Source organism: Chlorocebus sabaeus, chromosome 26 (genome assembly GCF_047675955.1).
Source record: "Chlorocebus sabaeus isolate Y175 chromosome 26, mChlSab1.0.hap1, whole genome shotgun sequence".
NCBI classification, from domain to species: Eukaryota; Metazoa; Chordata; class Mammalia; order Primates; family Cercopithecidae; genus Chlorocebus; species Chlorocebus sabaeus.
The window spans coordinates 32,759,884-32,780,720 of NC_132929.1; the positions used below are offsets into that span (position 1 = coordinate 32,759,884).

Below are 20,837 nucleotides of genomic sequence, written 5' to 3' on the forward strand. Positions count from 1 at the left end.
CACTAGAGGCTGAATAGCTGCTTGATAAACAAAATGAACACAATGCCTCAAATCATTATTCCCGAAGACAGGAATTTTTTTCAGCAGCGGCTAAAAATAGTTGGGCAATTTACATTTTAACAGTTGTGTGCTATGCAGGGGTAGGTGATTCAACAGTATAACAGATGATTTCTGTTGAATTAACAGAAAATCATATTAAAACTGACAGTACTGCTAAAACATGTAACAGTACAATTTTCTTGTAATTTATTACTATAATTCAATGAAAGTAATAAAAGTTAAATTGCACATTAATATTTAGTAGAACTATACAGGTTAAAAAAACAGATTAGTGAATGAAAAATTCATCTCATTTCTTAACCTGACATTAAGAAACAGTGTATTTTCAGTGTTCCATAGTCCTTTGATTTTTAAAGCAAAATGGACAGAACAGCCTGGAAAGAGAGTAGACACTGGAGGTCACCAGCATTTCTTACATTTGTAATCATAATAACATTCATTACTTGGAGGTAATGAATAGTAACCTCTGTAACTATGCATTCTTTATAGATAGTTCTCTGTATTGTCTCAGGTATCTGTAACAAGTCACTGAATTCTGATGAAACCTTGATTTCTTTGAGAACCATTAGGAAATTTTGCAAGCCAAGCCTACTTATATATTGTATTTTACTAGCTATATTAGTGTACATTAAATGTTATTAAGGACGTATAAATAATTCATTTTAATTAATTGAAAATATGTTTTAGATAAAATGCTGTGTTGAAACCTCAGGGCCCTTTTGTTTTATTTTGTTTTTTTGAGGCAGGATCTCACTCTGTCACACAGGCTGGAGAGCAGTGACACAATCACTGCAATCAGCAGCCTTGACCTCCGTGGCTCAAGCGACCCTCCCACCTCATCCTCCCAAGTAGCTGGGACTGCAGGGACTGGCCACCACGGCTGGCTTTTTTTTTTTTTTTTTGGTAGAGATGAGGAGGTCTCTCTCCAATCCAAGGTGGTCTCGAACTCCTGGGCTCTGTGCTCCTCCTGCCACAGCCTCTAAAGTGCTGGGATTGTAGGTGTGAGCCACCACACCCGGCTGAAATCTCAAGTATTTAAAAAAGAAAACAACAAAACCTTAAAGACAGATACTTTTCCCACTTCTAGGATTAACTGTGAAAGATTTTAAAAGAAGGTATTTTAATAAATAATGACAAAATAAGTCCTAAGAACACTTAAGATTATACTGTTTACCTTCTCCGGATCTAAAATGGAATTTTAAGTTGTGATTTACTGTTTCAGAGCATTTATTGAAAAATACGCAAACTATAAATTTTTGACATGCAAACTGTAAGAAAAATTGAGTATAAAAATGAAAATTGACTATGTATATTTTATTTTATGATGATTTGACTATTATACTTTCCAAACCATATTGGAAATTTGGCAGTAACATTCGGGATTTCATCAGTTTGCTGCTTGTTCATTCTATCTTTAATCTGTAAAATATGTGTTACTTTTTCTAAAGAAACAGTGAAAGGACTAGGTTGGTATTGCTGATACTGATACAAAAAATAATAGGCAAGGTTACTTAGCATGCAGAGCATTGATAATCTGTATAATTTGATCATGGAGCATTGATGAGAGACTTTTTTTTTTTTTTTTGTAAACTGATTTATATTTAGGTATCATAAGTACATACCTCAGCTTCTCTTTTCCTCTCCAGAACAACTGAATAGTAACTTTTGCTTGTGGATGAAGGTCTAACTAGAGCGTATTAAATATCATTAGAGCAGTATAGGCAGTAACATTAAGTGAATGGTTCACCCAAATCTGCCTAGCTCAGTCACTGATTGGCTGTATAGCCTTAGACTAGTCAGCCCTTAGGATGTTTGGAGTGGGAAATTTGAAGTTCCTTTCAGGTCTAAAATGCTACATGCTTACAGTTTTAAAACTGATATGCTCAACAAATAACCAAAAAAGAATAGTGAGCATAGTTTTCTTCCTCCTGATGAAGAAGTGATGTTTTTTAAGCACATGAGATTCTCCACTTGCTTCTCTAGACAGATTTAAAGATTGGAAAAAGTGGAATTTTGTAGCAGCAACAGTAGAATAATGCTTGGACATTGAGAATTCAAATATATACAAACACCATAATTGTCTTCGGGAACCTCACTATCTTATACGAGAAACAGGCATTCAGGAAATTAATTATATTGCAGTGAAGCAAGTAAGGGTGTGTACCAAGTGCTCTGGTGACATAGGGTAGGTAGAACTAACCCTACTATAGTGGCTTCAGGAAGAGTTGACCTTTAAGTTGTGTCTGGAAAGATGCGTAGCAGCTCATCTGTTAGAGAAGGAGAGAATGAACCGGACAGGTAAAATGCATAGAGGTGTGAAAAAATAAACACATGTTGAGGTCACATCTAAAAGTACAATGTTACTAGTTTCTATACAAGTTGCAACCTTTGTAATTTTCCTGTAGCAAACCCACTCTTCTACTCCAGAGATAGACTGAGTTGGGGAACACATGAAATCAGTACAGATATGAGAAGAGATAAGTTGTCATAGCAGTCTACCCTGGATAAACACCTCAACTATTCTGGCCAAGAGATAATGGAAGGCATTTATAATTGTTAAAGTTTTATCTGGGAGTTTCCAAAGGCATGGGTGGTACTTTGGCTTTGCAGGGTGTTTTCCTTCCCTTTTAGGGTTCTTAAACCTCCCCTCCCATTCTCTAACTGCCAACTCTTGTCTTTGTTCTTTGCATGTACATCAGCTGTTTTTCATCTATATCAGATCTTTACTAAGATACAAAGTTCAAGGGAATTTTGAATCTCTGGGTGGGGATTTGGGGCAGGGTTTTTTCCTGGTAATTTGTGGGGGGGAAAAAAAAGGAAACATTTGTAATGTATTTGTTAGCATCCTTTACAGCCTCAGTGTCACTGTGTTAGTGGTGCAACACTTCATGTGTGAGGAACTTTGTTAACCATTACCCATATCCTAATCTTCAACCTTTTGCCAAACAACTCTATAACTAATATTCCCTACTTACAAGTAAGAAAATTAAGACTCAAAAACATAAATTAACTTGCCAGAAATCACACATAGGGCCAAGATTACAACCTAACTTAATATCAAACACCATTTTATTTTTGAGTGTTAAAATCTGATTCTTTAATACCTTGGTTTATTCAGAAAATATCTTGCTTAGTATATTAGATTTAAACAAATTTATTCTGTCAAGTATGTTTTTACTGATTAAATTTATTTTCATTTGGCTTTGTTGTTTAAGAACCTACAGTAGTAGAATACCACAGACTTCCCAGTGAAGCATATAATGGATTTTATTTATCTGCCCTCAGCCTTTTTTTTTTTTTTTTTTTTTTTTTTGAGATGGATTCTTGCTCTGTCACCCAGGCTGTAGTGCAGTGGCATGATCTCAGCTCACTGCAAGCTGCGCCTCCCAGGTTCACGCCATTCTCCTGCCTCAGCCTCCCAAGTAGCTGGGACTACAGGCGCCTGCCACCACACCCGGCTAATTTTTTGTATTTTTAGTAGAGATGGGGTTTCATTGAGATAGCCAGGATGATCTCGATCTCCTGACCTCATGATCCACCCGCCTCAGCCTCCCGAAGTGCTGGGATTACAGGCGTGAGCCACTGCGCGCAGCCTGCCCTTAGCTTTTTATTTTATAACCTTGGAAAAGTTGCTTTTGTGAACCTCCAATTTCTATTTGTAAAAGGGGATGATAATTCCTATTGTAGATGTTATTGTGAGAGTATTATGTACCTACTATATGTGTGGTGTATCCTAGATATTCAGTACATGTTTCTTCATTATTATAGCTAGTTCATACCACTACAGCCTGAAATTTAAAGAAGTTTAGCATTTCATTTTTACCAAATTTGGATGAAAAGCAAACAAAAAAATTTGAAGATATAAAAAAGGATAAGTCTTATAGTGAAATAAAAAGTTTTCACATTACCTCTACCTGTATATATAATGTATGTGCCTGGCACTTAATGACCGCATGGTAAATTGTAGCAGCTCCTATTGTTGTTTAGAAAGCATTCACTTGCAGAAAAACAATCTACGAAAGGAAGGAAAACTTGTTGAATCAAATCCGGCTGCCCCTAGAATTCATTCTAATTATTTCTGTTTTCTGAACTCTCAGGAGTCAGCGCTTTTTTTTTTTTTTTTTTCCTTTTTTAAATCACTGATTGAACATCTTTATGGCCCTCTGAAGCATTTCTCAGGTGGAGAAAAGTTTCTTTGCTCTTTATTCTTTATTTCTTAAGTTGGTGTTAGTATTTCCAAACATAGCTCATTTTCTTTTATATGCTACAGTAGATAATAGAATTCTGAAGAAGCAAGATATATCAGAACAAGTCTTTCCAAAATGTAAGTAAATACTTAGAGAGATTTGAAATGCCTTCCTAGATCCAAATACCTAAAGTTGTGTTCTTGTTCTATAGCATTTGAAAATACCTTTTTCGTATCAAATATTAACTCTACATCAAAACGACATGTCATACAAGTTTTGAATATAACTTGTTTGCAGTCCCATAAATAGCCTGATGAATGATTATTTGTTTCTTAATCAAGTTTCATGCTATCTTCTGTACATTGTTTTAAAGTGTGTATGTATATATTCCCACAAAAGCTGTTACCATCATTTCTTGGTTAAACTCTCAAAGTGTAATTTACTCCATCAAGAAAAATATTTTGTCAGGGCACAGTGGCTGTAATCCCAAGACAGGAAGATCACTTGAGCCCAAAAGTTCAACCTAGTGAGACCCTGTTACTGCAAAAAAATTAGCCAGATGTGATTGGCACCCCCTGTGGTTCTATCTACTTCGGAGGCTAAAGTGGGAGGATCACTTGAGCCTACTGTGTTCACTCCACTGCACTCCAGCCTGGGTGACAGAGGAAGACTCTGCCTGCAAATAAAAATTTGCTAACTCTTCTCCATCACTATAAGGAACTTTATTGTTTCTGACATTAATCAAAGCAACTTAGACTCCACTTTTTCTTGGTTTGATGCAGACAGGTACAAAGCTCAGTGGCCCTTGAATTAGTCATTGACTATAATTTGAAAGTGATGGGGCCAGGCATAGTGGCTCACATAATCCCAGCACTTTGGGAGGCCAAGGTGGGAGTATCCCTTGAATCTAGGAGTTTGAGACCAGCCTAGGCCACATAGTGAGACCTTGTCTACACACACACACACACACACACACACACACACACACACACAAAATATATTTAAAAAATTGTCCAGGTATGGTGGCATGTGCCTATAGTCTCAGCTACTTGGGAGGCTAAGGCAGGAGCGTCTCTTGACCCTGAAAGAGTTCAAGGCTGCAGTGAGCTGTGATTTCACCACTGTACTCCAGCCTGGGTGACGGAGCCGAGACTCTGTCTCAAAAAAAAAAAAAAAAAAAGTAAGAAAGTGATGCCTTTCTTTCTCCTAAAGTTTTTATGGAATTTCATTTTGTTGGGAATGGCTCTTTTAAAAAAAAATGTGAATTTTTAGTCATTTGTTGTAGTAAACTTGAAAATGTAGGGATACCTTTTGAGACAATTGGAAATATCCTGAGGTATTCCCAAACCATAAAGACTACTAGACCATGTCTAATAATCTAGCATGCTCCTGTACATACTAAGTAGAATAAGAATATTCAAAAGAAAAAAAATGCTAAATCCTGAGGGTGTCTAAACTGAAGATTTTTTTTTTTTAATTGGAAAGAGATGACAAACAGAACGGATGGGTGGAAATGAATAATTATAAAACTATGGTTTAAGAGCTTGCTAGCCATCTGAACCAGTAAGAAAAAGGTCAAGAGTCAGAACTATAGAGAAACTGATAGCTCCAATTTATCCATGAAAATAGTAAGATGAGCAGCAAGAAAAATACTCTGTGAGTAGAGTCCTGTGGAAGTCACTAGGAAGTCAAGATAACAGAGTGAGTTTATAGGCAATTATCTGGCCCGGTCAGGTGCAGTGGCTCACACCTATAATCCCAAAACTTTAGGAGGTGGAGGCGGGCAGATCACTTGAGCCCAGGAGTTCGAGATCTGCCTAGCCAACATAATGGAACCCCACCTCTATAAAGAAATACAAAGATTAACTGGCATGGTGGTGTGTGCCTATAGTCCCAGCTACTCTGAGAAAGAATTGCTTGAACTCTAGAGGTTAAGATTGCAGTGAGCCGGGATCACACCACTGCACTCCAGCCTGGTTGACAGAGTGATACCCTGTCTTAAAAAAAATAAAAATAAAAATAAACAATGATCTAAGGCCCTTAAGACTAGGAAGAAATCTACCGATTCTGGAATAAATAGTATTTCCATGAAGTACCAGCTTTTGCTGAACTTCATGAGTAAACCCTCCAGATCTTGAACATGAATTAGAATAGATATTTGCTTAGTTCTTTGGGCAAACAACGTAGAGAACACACAACAACTGTATGTACTTAAGAGTTTCTTATTTCGGGCTGCTAGATAAGGTATCTCTATTTGAAGGCTACTGTGATACAAAATTTCCAAAGTGGCTTATTCATTCTCTGACCTTATGGGTCAGACTTGCAGAAAAACCTTTGTATGTTAAGTATGTAAATGGATTATCCAATAATCCATTCAAAACTTATATTCAGTTTAGTCATAAGTGATTTTTTTCATACATTAATAAGAAGTAGCCACTGTTTATGCTGACAGTAACCACTGTTTAGAACAGTGTCAGAATAGCCTTTAATGTGTAATTCTAAGATGCTGATTTTTGTGAGAAGTCAGTAATGTCTTTGATGTAATTTCAAACCAAAAAGCAGAAGGAAAAGTAACCAGTGAGTGAGTCCTGTGGATCCAATTGTTTGTACTGATATGGCTGTATACAGTGATACTTGTTATTTGTTATTTTCTGACTTCTCTATTCCTTTTAAAAGAAGAACATGGCTACATTTCATTTACAGGTAGCTTTTAAGGTTTATTGAACTCTTTGGCTGCTGGTAAGATCTTTGAGACTTCACAAACCAGATCTAGGATAAAGCCCTGTGTGTGTGTGTGTGTGTGTGTGTGTGTGTGTGTGTGTGTGTGTGTAACTCATACGGTTTTTAAAGGATATATGGTTGAATTATGTAAATGCTTTTAGAGTTTAAGGCCACTCACAGGGTGTTCAGCATTAGTAGAACCGTGACATTTTTTTTAATTTTTACCTAATATGATTAAGGATTTTTTTTCAAGTATTAAAAAGAAGGATTAGATTAAGAAATTCACATTTTTATCACCAGGGATGCTTGGGGCTCTAGATTTCTAAGTTAGGAAAGGCATTTACATTCTAAGTAATTTGCTTACATGAAATTTACTTTCACTAATACTCCCTTTGTAATGATTTTGCTTTGAAAAGTTATTTGTTTTACTTATATCTTATTTCAAGGACTGTAATGTATGCTGTATAGCTACATTGTTGTTAAACTTCTAAGCATTTTAAAAACATTGCTAGTCTCAGGATGGTTTCTAATTGTTATGTTTATATTCATTGAATCGACTTCAAAGACATCTTAAAGTACTGACCATTCAAAGGTTTTCTCTTTTTATTATCTATTATTGTTTAATACCTAATCCAGTATCTGTAATGTGCCAATATTTTATCAGTTTTCAAAAATAATTGGTTCTAGAAATTATGTTTTATGCCAGATTTGTTAGAACCATTTGTTAGAACTTATATCTTAGCCTGAATTTCTACATTTCCTCAATGCACTAGACCAGGGGTCAGCAAACTTTCTATAAAGGGGGTTTGTTATAGATATATTTGATTTTGTGGGCCAGTTGTCTCTGATGCAGCTACTAAGCTTTGCTGTTGTAGCACAAGAGCAGCCACAAATGATACATAATATATGGGCATAGCTGTATTACAGTAAAACTTTATTTATGAAAATAGATGGTGGCCACTTTTGGCCCACAAACCAAAGTTTGCCAACCTGCACTAGATTTAAAGAAAAGGTAAATGTAGTTCCAGTGAAAAACAGACCTAAAGAGTTAAAAATAAAATTAAATACTTCTTAGGCCTGTTCCTTGGTTTTATTAAGATTCACTACCTTATATTCTTTTTTTTCTTTTTTCTTTTTTCTTTTTTTTTTTTTTTTTTTTTTTTTTTCCTGAGACAGAGTCTCGCTCTGTTACCCAGGCTGGAGTGCAGTGGCACGATTTTGGCTCACTGCATCCTCCACCTCCTGGGTTCAAGTGATTTTCCAGCCTCAGCCTCCCAAGTAGCCAGGACTACAGGTGTGCACCACCATGCCTGGCTAATTTTTGTATTTATAGTAGAGGAGGGGTTTCACTATGTTGGCCAGGCTGGTCTCGAACTCCTGACCTAGTGATCTGCCTGCCTCGGCCTCCCAAAGTATTGGGAATACAGACATAAGCCGTCACAACCGGCCTCATTATCTTGTATTCTTTAGTCCCTTAAGACCCTGGGCCAGAGTTTATTGTATTGACAGATACTTTCCAGCACTATTATTTGCCTTACTCTAAAATATTCCTAGGTAGAATAATGGTAGAGCCTCAGTTTATACAGTGGGTGCTACAGTGTAATAACTTTTCTCGGATTTAAGTGTCATGTTAGGTAATAATATGCAGGACATAAAAAGCAGCCCATGTATAGAAGTATTAATAAATGCTTATTTGAAACAATTAGATTTAAATTCAAATAGTTTGTATTTAAATCATTTGACTAATATAAACAGTCCTACTAAAATTTTTAACTTAAACTTAGATATACTTGTGCCAATCTCTATCTTTTTTCCTATTCCGATTTTCCGATAGAACCTAAAGCTGGGCCATATGCCCAGCATTTTGGGAGGCCAAGATGGGAGGAGTGCTTGAGCATAGAAGTTCAAGACCAGCTTAGGCAACATAGCAAGACCCTGTCTCTACAGAAAAAAAAAAAAGAAGAAGAAAAAAGAAAAAAAAATTGATCGTGGTGGTGTGTGCCTGTGGTACTAGGTACTCAGGAGGCTAAGGTTGGAAGCATGGCTTCAGCCTGGGAGGTTCAGGCTATAGTGAGCTGTGATCATGCCACTACACTCCAACCTGGGTGACAGAACAAGACCCTGACCCAAAAAACTAAAATCAGAAGAACCTCAAGTTAAAGATAGTTCCTGGCACCTTGGGAATCGGTTCCAACCCATGTATGACTGTGAAACCAATTCTTTTGAATCATGTGATGTGTTTCTGATCTAAACATAAAAGCTTAATAGAAAAATTAAGAATATCCTCCATTCCTAGAAAATTCATTTTTTCAATGTTAATCTCTATGAAATCTAAGTAAATTTTATATGGTTCTTAAATAGTTCCCTTTTTTGCTTTTATGAGGCTAGTATTAATAATAAACAATAAATAGACCAGGTGTAGTGGCTCACGCCGGTAATCCCAGTACTTTGGGAGGCCAAGGCAGGTGGATCACTTAAGGTCAGGAGTTCGAGACCAGCCTGACCAACATGGTGAAACCCCGTCTCTACTAAAAACACAAAAATTAGCCGGGCATGGTGGGGCATGCCTGTAATCCCAGCTACTTGGGAGGCTGAGGCGGGAGAATCACTTGAACCCAGGAGGTGGAGGTTGCAGTGAGCTGAGATAAAGATCACACCATTGCACTCTAGCCTAGGCAACAAGAGTGAAACTCCGTCTCAAAAAACAACAAAAATAATAAGTAAGAATGTCTACTTCAAGTTTTCTGACTTGAGCTTGTTAGTTTTTTAAACTGTCAAACTCATCATTATTTGAAATCATGGTTTTCAGTATCTTTTCCAGTAACACAAAAGATATTTTAAAATTTCAGAAATCAGTAACTTAAATGAGAATTAGAAAACTTCTTTGCTACTAGTATGGGCTCCATCTGGTAGACTCCCAGTGAGGAGAATATGAATCCCTTCTGTCAAAATCAGCAAAATAAGTCTTTATTGTGAATGAAGAACTACTTTAGACTTTAGGGATTTAAATATGAATAAAATATGGACCCTGTCTTCAAGATTCTTTTTTTTTTTTTTTAAGACGGAGTCTTGCTCAGTTGCCCAGTCTGAAGTACAGTGGTGCGATCTTGGCTCACTGCAACCTCCACCTCCCGGGTTCAAGCAGATCTCTGCCTCAGCCTCCCAAGTAGCTGGGATTGCAGGCATCCGCCACCACACCTAGCTAATTTTTTGTATTTTTAGTAGAGACGGGGTTTTACCACCTTGGCCAGGCTGGTCTTGAACTCCTGACCTCGTGATCCACCCACCTCAGCCTCCCAAAACAGTAGGATTACAGTTGTGAGCCTCCGCACCTGGCCAGAATTCTTATAGTCAAAAGATAACCTTGATCTTTGGAAAAACATCCTGGTTTTTTTTTGTTTTTTGTTTTGTTTTGTTTTGTTTTGTTTTGAGACAGAGTCTCACTCTGTCACCCAGGCTGGAGTGTGATGGCACAATCTTGGCTCACTGCAACCTCCACCTCCTGGGCTCAAGTGATCCTCTCACCTCAGCCTCCCAAGTAGCTGGAACTACAGGCGAGTGCCCCCACAACTGGCTAATTTTTGTATTTTTTGTAGAAACAGGGTTTCACCTTGTTGCCCAGGGAGGTCTCAAACTCCTGGACTCAAGCGATCCACCCACCTTGGCCTCCCAAAGTGCTGGGATTACATGTGTGAGCCACTGCACCCAGCCTGGAAAGAAAGAACTTAAAAAAAATTTTTTTTGTTTTGAAACAGGGATTCAGTCTGTGACCCAGGCTGGAGTACAGTGGTGCCATCATAGCTCACTGTGGCCTCAAACTACTGGGCTCAAGCAGAGAGGCAATCCTCCCACCTCAGCCTCCTGAGTAACTGAGACTACAGGCACATGCCACTACACCCGGCTACATTTTCTATTTTTTGTAGAGAAGAGGTTTTGCTGTGTTGCCAGAGTTGGTCTCAAACTCCTGGCCTCAAGTGATCCTCCATCTTGGCCTCCCAAAGTGCTGGGATTACAGGTGTGAGTCACTGTGTCCAGCCCAAAATGTTTTTTGTTGCATAATTGTTGTTCTCCAGGCACATGATGTAGTATTTAGGAAATACTTTTTGAATTAAAGGGATAAAAATAAGGACTACAAGGCCATTATTTTATGTATCTATAATAGGAAACATCACCTGTTAATGACTTCCTGCTCTAAGCTGTACTTTTTAACTTCTCCTCTGATTGTTCAAACCTTCAATAAGTTAACTGGCTTTCTTTGTAAAAGAAACTGAATTATTTGTCCCATTTCTCCCCTCAATTTCACAGTTAATTCCTAGTTGTCAAAATAGGAGTATTTTACCAAAACCAAAACAAAAAGCAGGAAAATTACAGGTAATTCAGCCATCAGCATTAATTCTACATTGTCTTAGGAGGACCTAATTAAAAATATGGGGCCATGGTCCTCATGTGAAAGAAAAGTATGGAAAACAACAATACAGGAATTCTTTTTCTAAAGGAAGTAAGTTATGGTTTCATTGACATAAATTTAAAACAGAGACAGTCTTATATAATACTTATCTTACTACAATTCTCTTCAAGAATTTAACCGTTTGTGGTCACCTATGTTGCTATCATCTTTGTCTAAACCACCTTTACCTCTTTCTTAAATTATGGCAACAGCTTTACAATTGGTCTCCGAGTTTTATTTTGTTTTTATTTTTATTTTTTTAACACAGGAACATCCTTTTAAAATCTAGGTCAGGTCATATACTCCTCTGCTTAAAATCCTCCAGACGCTTCCCTTTTTGTAAAACCAACATCTTTAAAATGGCTTACAAGACACCTGCCACCTCTCAGACTTCGTCTTCTACAACTCTGCCCTTCCCTCACTTCACTCTAGCCATACTCTCCTTTTTACTGCTTCTTAAAGATGTCAAGCACACTCCTACCTCAGGGCCTTTGCATTGGCAGTTCTCTCTCATGGAACACACTTTCCCTAGTGTCCAAATGACTAGTTTTCTCTTTGATCTCATATCACTCTGTCAATGAAGATCTTTTGTGACCATCCTATATAAAAGCGCAACATACCCCTAGTACCTGCTCATTCTTTTCCTGATGTATTTTTCTCTTCAGTATTTTATGCCATCTGATTTGCCCTAATTTGTTTATTCTTTCTCTGTATTACCCAGGAGCAACATAATGTTTTATTTTATTTTATTTATGTTGTTTACTGCACCTGCAGCACAGAGGTGCATAACAGATATTTAATAACTATTTGTTGAATAAATGAACAAAGGCAAGTGATTAGCAGTACAGCCATAGCTCTTCTTTCTGGACCATGCTCAGCTGACTCAGAGAAGGTATAAGCTACATGCTAGATAATCTGAATTATCTTCAGGAGAAAGATAACTACATAACTGTATATTTTAACTCACTATATTATAAAACATACAACATGCTTAAACTTTGTAAATACTTTTCGGGGAGGAAAAGAGAGAGCTCCAGTTTTTCATCAGAAAAATAAATGTCTTTTTCAGCAGCAAAGAACACTGTAGTTATTTCTCTTTACATGGACAGTGTGCTCCTTAGTTAGATTGGAATTATTAGATAAGAATTAGATTATTAGCTAGGAATTAGATTAGCGCTAGGAAGTCATGCATTTGTTTTCCGATGTGAGGTCTTAGCATTAGAAGATCGTGTTCTTATATTCATATAATCTTTATTTCCATTTTAACAACAGTAACACAGTTTGAACCTTTTTTATATAACAACCATTTCAGTCTGAAATCACCAGTGTTATGGCAAGGAAGTGTCCTCAAGATCACACACCTATAAAGTTACTGTAGTGTTGCCACCCGTTTTTCACCTTTTACTCCCTTACTTTATCCTGTAAGCTTTCCATCCTGCATATTCATTACAGCCATATTTGTGTGTCATAGTCCTGTTTGCTGCTCTACTAAATTCTCCAGCCAAAAGGAGCAAAGAAACAAGTCATAGATGGGCACTGCATCTTTATTATAGAATAGTACAGGAGCTGCAGCCCACTTACTTAAGATGAGCTCCCATATTGACTCCTTAACTCTGTGTTGCTTGCTAAAATTGTAACAAGGCCATCTCTGGAGAGGATTATATATTATTTGAAGGCCATAGCCACAAATGTTTTGTTCTCCAGGTGATGCTGTATTAAACATAAAATATCTGACTTGTAGATAAATTGTACATTATTGAGAAATCAAAATAGTTACTGAGTAAATTAAACAATGACAAAGTTAGGTAAGAGTTGTTATCAATCATAGGATGTCACTGCTTTTCTTTATTTTGTTTTACTATTTTGTTCAAGATAAAGTTGATAGGGCAGGGAGCAGTGGCTCACGCTTCTAATGCCAGCACTTTGGGAGGCTGAGGTGGGAGGATTGCTTGAGCCCAAGAGTTCAAGAACAGGCTGGGCAACAAAGTGAGACCTTGTGTCAATTATACTTTAAAAATAAAAATAAAAAAGAAAGACGATGGTTTTAAATGAACATATTACTAGTCAATGGAGTTATATATAACTAGTCTTTTAGATACTTCATTTGCTGGCATAAATATTATTAGAATACAAAGCTTTTGGACTCTTGTCTTAGAACTGAGAAGTTGTAATTATGTTTTCAGATTCCTTTTTTGGTTTATCCTTTCATTTCATGTGAGGCTTTAGACTTTTAATTACGCCTCTTGCAGATATGATTATAAAAATGCAATTTAAGGCTGGACATTGTGGCCCATGCCTGTAATCTCAGCACTTTGGGAGGGTGAGGCTGGCAGATCGCTTTAAGCCAGGAGTTCAAGACTAGCCTGGCCAACATGGCGAAACTCTGTCTCTGTTAAAAATACAAAACTTAGCAGGGTGTGGTAGCACACGCCTGTAATCCTAGCTACTCTGGAGGCTTAGGCATGAGAATGGCTGGAGTCCGGGAGATGGAGGTTGCAGTGAGCCAAGATTGCACCAGTGCACTCCAGCCAGGCAACAAAGCAAGACTTTGAGACACACGCACACACAATTTAAGATCGGTGTGGACACCTGGTATCATCTGTGCCAGTGGATCACAGCTTGAATCTTGAATACAAGAAGATTCAATACACATCAGAAAAACCTAACGAATTCTGTGGATTCTGTATTTTACTGAAATAAAGTGGTAACTAAACATTAGGTTTCTTTCACTGGAATTATTTCAGCTCAGCATGACAATGCTTCATTTACCTTTTAATCTGAAGTTCTGAACTGCAGTTACATGGCTTTGCGTTTTCTTTTTTGTTTTTGTTCATTTGTTGTTGTTGTTGTTGTTGTTTTTCTACAGACAGGGTGTCTCTCTGTCACCCTCGCTAGAGTACAGTGGCACAATCATAGCTCACTGCAGGCATGAACTCCTGGGCTGAAGCAGTCCTCCCACCTCAGTCTCCCAGGTAGCTGGGATTACAGGTGCACACCACCCAGCGAATTTTTTGACTTTTGTAGAGACAAGGTTCTTGCCATGTTGCCCGAGCTAGTCTCCTGGGCTCAAGGGATCTTCCCACTTTGGCCTCCCAAAGTGGTAGGATTACAGGCATGAGCCACCATACCCCGCCTTGATTTTTCTTTTTAAGAGAGAAAAATGTTTATCATAATGGAATTTTTAAAAAAAATTCTGAGAGACAAAAATCTTTCATAATAGGAATTCAGAGTTTTGGGGTGGAGTGCATAATAAAATGTTTTATTAGTGGTGAAATGGCTAGGAAGTCTTTGGCCTAGTTTAATGCCTGCATTTTACAGAAATGGAAAATTAGACTCAGGGAGAGTCGACGACCTACTCTAAGCTCTCATGCCTCCTGAGAGGCAGAGCTGAAACCTGGATCCCTATCTCCTGACTCCCAGTTTAGTGCTCTTTCGCATTACATGATATAACTCCACAGTGTTCTGGGACCTGAGTAGCCCATCTTATATTACATAGAATGATAGGGAGAATACTTCTGCCCTACTGCATACACATGTGCTACAGCTACATAGAGCAAGTAGCTTAACAAATTTATTCCAAGTTTTGTATCTGTTTCCCAGCGTCTGTTTAGGGACACTTGTCATTGTTAGGAATGGTGAAGCATACCAAGTACTTGTCAGACAATGCTTGTTTTGCATTGTTCTTTGTTGAAAATGTATGACTGACACCATTTCCCATCTTTTTCCCTGTTGATTTCACTCTTCTTAGATGTGTGTTCAAACTGAAGTATTTTTTGGCGTTTGTTGAGAATGGTCACCGGAATTTAGTAATAAGAAACCATTCTTAAAAGATACATCTTTTCATAAATTCAAGATCTGTATGATTTCTTCCAGTGAATATAGCAAAAATTAGCGTTGCTTTTTTGCTTTATTATCACAGATGTGAGGCAGGATGTTTTGGTAGACTCAGCATTTATTTAGAGGTAAGAAGTATTAAAAAATTACTACCACTAGCAAGAATTTTTACTGAAACAAAAGTATAGATTGGGGACCAAAAATAACTTAATGTATAAGTTACTTACAGCTTTGGATTGCAGATTCTTGAAATGGTTCTGGGCTAAGATGCAGATGTTACTTCTAGTCTTTTTAAAAATAAATTTTAAATAGAATAGAATATCTTGGTGCTGTTCCATTTCTCATAAATTGAAAGGATCTGGTGTTTTCCAGTTCAGAAGAATAGAAAATCACACAGGCCAAAAGAAGAAACAAAAAAAGGGTGGCACTTTCTTTAAGAGACAGCTAATTTGACCCAAGACATCATGTTCACAAAAATTGTTTAGCTTTACAGATGATTTTAAACGATAGCTTTGTTTGCCTACAGTTTTGTTTTGTTGTTAGATTGCCTAACGAGTCAATAGTGCAAAGCCTTGTGTCAGTCTTGAAACATCTTCAGAAGTGCTGGTTTCTTGAGGAATTTAAAAACCTGGGGGTCATCCTCATCGTTTTTTTTTTTAGTGTGTGCATACACACACCATTAGGCAGTCCTGTGATTATAGAGCCATCTGCAGGAAAATTGTCAAGTTGCAACATAGTTAATGATTCTCTCACTGTGTTATTTCAAGTGGTAAATGAGAAGTGACAAACTGCAATTCACGAAGGGAAGGAAAGGGAAAGGACAGCCAAGAGATGCAGGGGCAGCGGGATCCCCCCCTCCTTAATTTTTCAAAGAAAACTGCTTTGTCATTGTGAGTTTGTGATCAAAAGAAACATGCAATTTGCTTCAGATTTTACATATTCTCGGTAATTATATAGTTCTGTCTCATTTGAAGGGTTATCTAATGATTGCCTTTTAGAAGCTTTGTATGATGTCAATTCTATTCATGTTGATATCGGAGGGATACTATTTATTCACCTCAGAAAGAGATTTATTTGCTTTCTTCTCCAGGAGATATGGCTGTTTTTACATATCCTCATTATAGTCATATGGTTGTCAAAAGGAAATTAATTGTTCTTTTACCTTAAAAATGCAGTTTACAGAGGTGATTGTTTCCATTGACTCTATAGGTAGGGGTTTTCTATTTTGTTAATCATTAAGCATTTCTAAAACTCATTTTAGACTTGAGATATTTGTAAAGAAACAGTCATCTGATATCCTGTATCCGAGTCAGATGCTATTTTGTGAATTTTACCATGTATCTTTACACTGTGTTGAGAAATGTATATTTATATGTGTTGATATCCAAATAAGTTATTTACCAGTACTCAGACTAATCTTTAATATCCACCTGTTATTGGTTTGGTTAAGATTTTGGTAATCACAATTAAGGCTTAATTGGAACAGTTTTTTTCATGGAATGTCACTTGAGTAAAGATCATAAAATCAAGTCTTTGATTTTTAAGATTTTCATACAGTGGAAAGATAGTAATTAGAAGCCTTTTCACTGATAGACTGGGTATCAGCAAGATGGGAGTGATTGTTGAATTAGAAGATGCACTACTGATTTTAGATCAATAACACTATTAACTTTAAATAATATGCATTGAATTCTAGTGAATTGGTTTGAAAATGGTGCATTATTTCACTGGAGTTTTATATTCTTAATTTGTTTCTTGCAGAAGTAAATTTTCTAAAATGTGAGGATATTAGAAAATCAGAAGAACAACTTTCTGAACATTTAGGAATGACTGTATTTACAAAGTAGCATATACAACCAGAAAAGTCTGCAATATAATGTTCAGATATAAAACCTGGAATTTTGATATCTGACTTAATTAGCAAGGCTAACTAAAACACTGCACAGTTGAAAGACAGCATTCACTCACATGTCATCTCTTTACAAGCTAGAGGAGGAAGAAGAGGCATTGTGGAAAGTTCTTTTGCTTTGAATTTGTTCACTTACAGATTCTCTGACTATCCTCTTAAATCTATCCTCACCCCTACCTCCCTTGCAGCCAATAATTTATTATTTGCTGAGTTCATCCTTTAGGAAAATATAGAGTTCATTCGTGGAATTATTCATGTGTCAGGTTTTAAGATTGACTTCATTTATTACTCTGAAAGTCTATTTTCCAAGATTTGATTCACTTAGAAATAATGTTGAAACTTTTCATGAGGAATCTTATGAGTGGGTTTTAGGTTTACTTTTCCAGTCAGAACTTCTGGCTTTTGGGACAGTGGAATGTTGCCTGTTTGTTTTAGAAGAATATACAGTAAGATTAACCACTAACTGGCCTATGTTAACTAATTCAAGATTATTTAGAATAAATAACTATTTAGAATTTTATGTTACCTTTGGAAACATTCTTGCTTAAGGATCATTGAAAAATAGCTATAACTGTTATAGTGATCCAAATATAAGGATAAAAATGAGCTAATAAAGTAGATAAAAATACTACAGGGATAACTCTAAGAAATTTTATATAGTTCTCCAAGGAAGATCTGTTTCCCAATCAACAGAAATGTGAGATGGAAGAGGGAAATTTTGCATGGGAGCCTGGAATTTAAACTGAAGTTTCCAGAGAGCTCTTACTTGGTGGACTTCTTGAAAACATCTTTTCCTAAATCATCAGTAAAGAAGTAACTTATTTAGGCAAAGCACATTATGGCTTTTTCTTGCCTAGTTTAGTTCTGTGCTTAATGACTACTGGAATAGCAACAAACATAACATCCTGATAACATTTGGGAGGAAAAGGCGTATTTGAAAATTGGTGAAATGCAATGATCTTTAAACCAGGAATCATCAGTTTGTTAATAAAAGATGTATGGTTCCAAGTTATGTATTTTTTCAGGGTCCTCTGGCATTTTCATTAATCATTTTGCTAGTGTGTACAATGATTCCTATCTTGTGTAAAACTTGATTTTTTATATTTTTGAACTAGGTGACATGAATATTGAGTCAGATCACATAATCTTAGAACAACATATAAGTGATTATGTAGAGTTGTGGGTGGAAACAATTCTGGATAAAAAGTGCATGACAATTCAGAGCTCCTGTGCAGACTGCACGCCTGTCTGAAATCAGGTTTAAAAATGGGCCCTGTCTCCAGCTGACTCGTTTTGTCAGACTGAGTCACAGGATTAACCCTTGACATGTTCCTTTAAAAAAAAAAAAGCAAAGATTAAACAACTGCATTGACTAAAACAGCACTTGACCCATCTATATGCATTTTTTTCCTGTAATATGATTCTCCTCAGGACAAGAAATTGTGCTACAGCTGTTGCATAGATTAAATTAATTTTTAAAAAAATTGGGAGCAGAGAAAAAAAGATTTTATTGTACAAGATAATTTATGATGGCAATCAAGCAATGACCATCTACATCAAACAGTTTTAGTTTTTTGGGGGATAAGGCAGGCTTCAAGAAAAATGCTGTTTTGGAGCAACAAACTTAAAAGACTTTTCCATAGCATACAAGTAGAATATAGGGACATTTTATGTAGATTCCACCAGTTTTGTTGATGATTTACTGTTTTTGAAGAATGAGCTTTTAATATCATATAATTATAGATACAGGCATAGAGTTTTGTTTTGGTTTTTAGTTTTTATATCTATCATCAATTTAGGCAGTAGTGTATACCAAGTGACTGTGGTGTGTATTGGCAGGGGAGGTCTTACCTACACATGTACGAGTTTTGTATTTATGTTTTTTAGGGGAATAATGAAAAGTAGAAGCAAAAGCTTTTAATTAGTTACTCAACTCTCTTTAGAAACTATGTTTCACATTCAGGTTTCATGTTTAACACTAAATCTTACCTAGGTGTTTAATAAATAAGTGCATTTTTTTTTTTCATTAAAGAAATTTGATTATACTGTTCGGCTTTTACCATGAATTTCTTTTTTATCTGAATATATGTTTATTCTCTTCAGATTATCATATAATTGCCTCTAAAATAAAGAACTGGTGTTAAAATATTAAAATTTTCATTGTGCTTTAATAACCAAGGTTGCTTAGTTGGGTTTACATGATGATGTTTGTTTTATCAGACAACATAGTAAGTACCCTCTCTGTTTTCTGCCAGGCATCAGAGAAATGGGCTTAACTGTCATAATAGGTGGATGTTTTTTAACCAATATAAAAAAGTTTTCTCAGATTGAAGCGATGATTATAAAAATGTTGAAGTATTGTCAGTGCTTTGTGGCTCTCTTCTCCCTGTTCCTCCTCAATTTCTATTGAAAAGTAAGTGTTTTTAATAATTAATAAAGAAAATTTTGGTTAGATTTTGATTTTCCTTTTTTTGTTTGTTTTTTATTTTTTGTTTTTTGTTTTTAGAGTAGCCGATCTGTCAGTATAGAAAGACTGTGTGTGGAAGACTAAAATTTACTTGAATGGTTTTAAGGCATGCTATTGTTAATTGTAAATCAAAGCTTTTTACACAGTTCTCCAAGGATTGAAATGGGTCTTTGTGGTCTCTCAGGAGGGAGGAAGTTACAAACCACTCCGTAGACTGGCATTTTAATAGTCTGCTGTACAGCGATGTTCTTTTGCAGCTGCTGCTTCGCCTTTTCTATATCTGGAGAGTGTGGGGAGGTTTTATTGTTGTTCCAATACTATCAGCTTTTAAAATATTGTGAAGTTAGTTGGCCTTATTGTCTGATTTAGTTTTGTTACTATAATTTGATCAATGTGTTAATAAAAATGAGGTTGGGGAGATAGGGGGTCCCTTGTAGTGTATATTCCTAGAATATTTCATAGAGGATTTCTGCTTCATGAAATGTACCTTTAAAAAAAGTGATGTGCCCCTTTTGCAGCTTGTGAGCTCTCCTCTGATTAATACAATCCCATTAGAACCTACAAGGCACAGAGAGAAGGATAGTACAAAGAGGTTTTGATGAAGGGAAATGAGACAAAAAGGGAAAGTTGCTATTCTGTTTTTCCAGGTTATAATTACAGCAAAAGATTGATTGGAAAACATTTAACTAGCAAGACGTGTCTGTGTGAAAGACATATGTTTTTGTAGACAACTTTCAAAACCTTTTGACTTCGAAGTATGAGTTAGAAATGTCTGTAAGACATTTATTCCCACACTTATTATTTTTCCTGTCTGAGAAATGTGAGTATTAACATAAAAATATGAATATACAAAGTATTAAGAACAATAACAAACAGAGGAAAGACTTATAGGAAACTGTTCAGTTTATTCTTTCATACTTTATATGAAAGGTGTGGATTTTTTTTAAGAGCAATCCTATTGCAAGATCTTACGAACTTTTAATTGGTGTGTATGAAGAATTCAAGGAGGTTTATAACAAAATCTGTATTATTAAATGTTTCTGTTTTAGAAACAGGTAATTTATTTTCAAGATAATCTATCTGATTTTTGGACTACGCTTTTTAATAAAATGTGCTCTTTTCAATTTTCTTCAACATAATTTTTGTAACTTAAAGTATGGTTTGTTCTGGCTAGTTAAGAGGTATTTGCATGATGGTCCGCTTTCTCCAGGA

General features: G+C 36.2%; 1 protein-coding gene across 9 annotated transcripts in view; it reads left to right on the forward strand.

Annotated features, from left to right (window-relative positions):
- The window catches only part of TCF12 (transcription factor 12), a 364,983-nt gene that overhangs the window by 275,849 nt on the left and 68,297 nt on the right, over positions 1–20,837 (forward strand). Inside the window, exon 1 of one of the 9 annotated variants that reach the window (XM_038010022.2) lies at positions 15,924–16,194. The exons of the other annotated variants lie outside the window; for them this stretch is intronic. The gene's annotated coding sequence lies outside the window, so the exon portion shown is untranslated. Of the gene's footprint in view, positions 1–15,923; positions 16,195–20,837 lie in introns of those variants that run through there. 9 annotated transcript variants of the gene reach the window in all.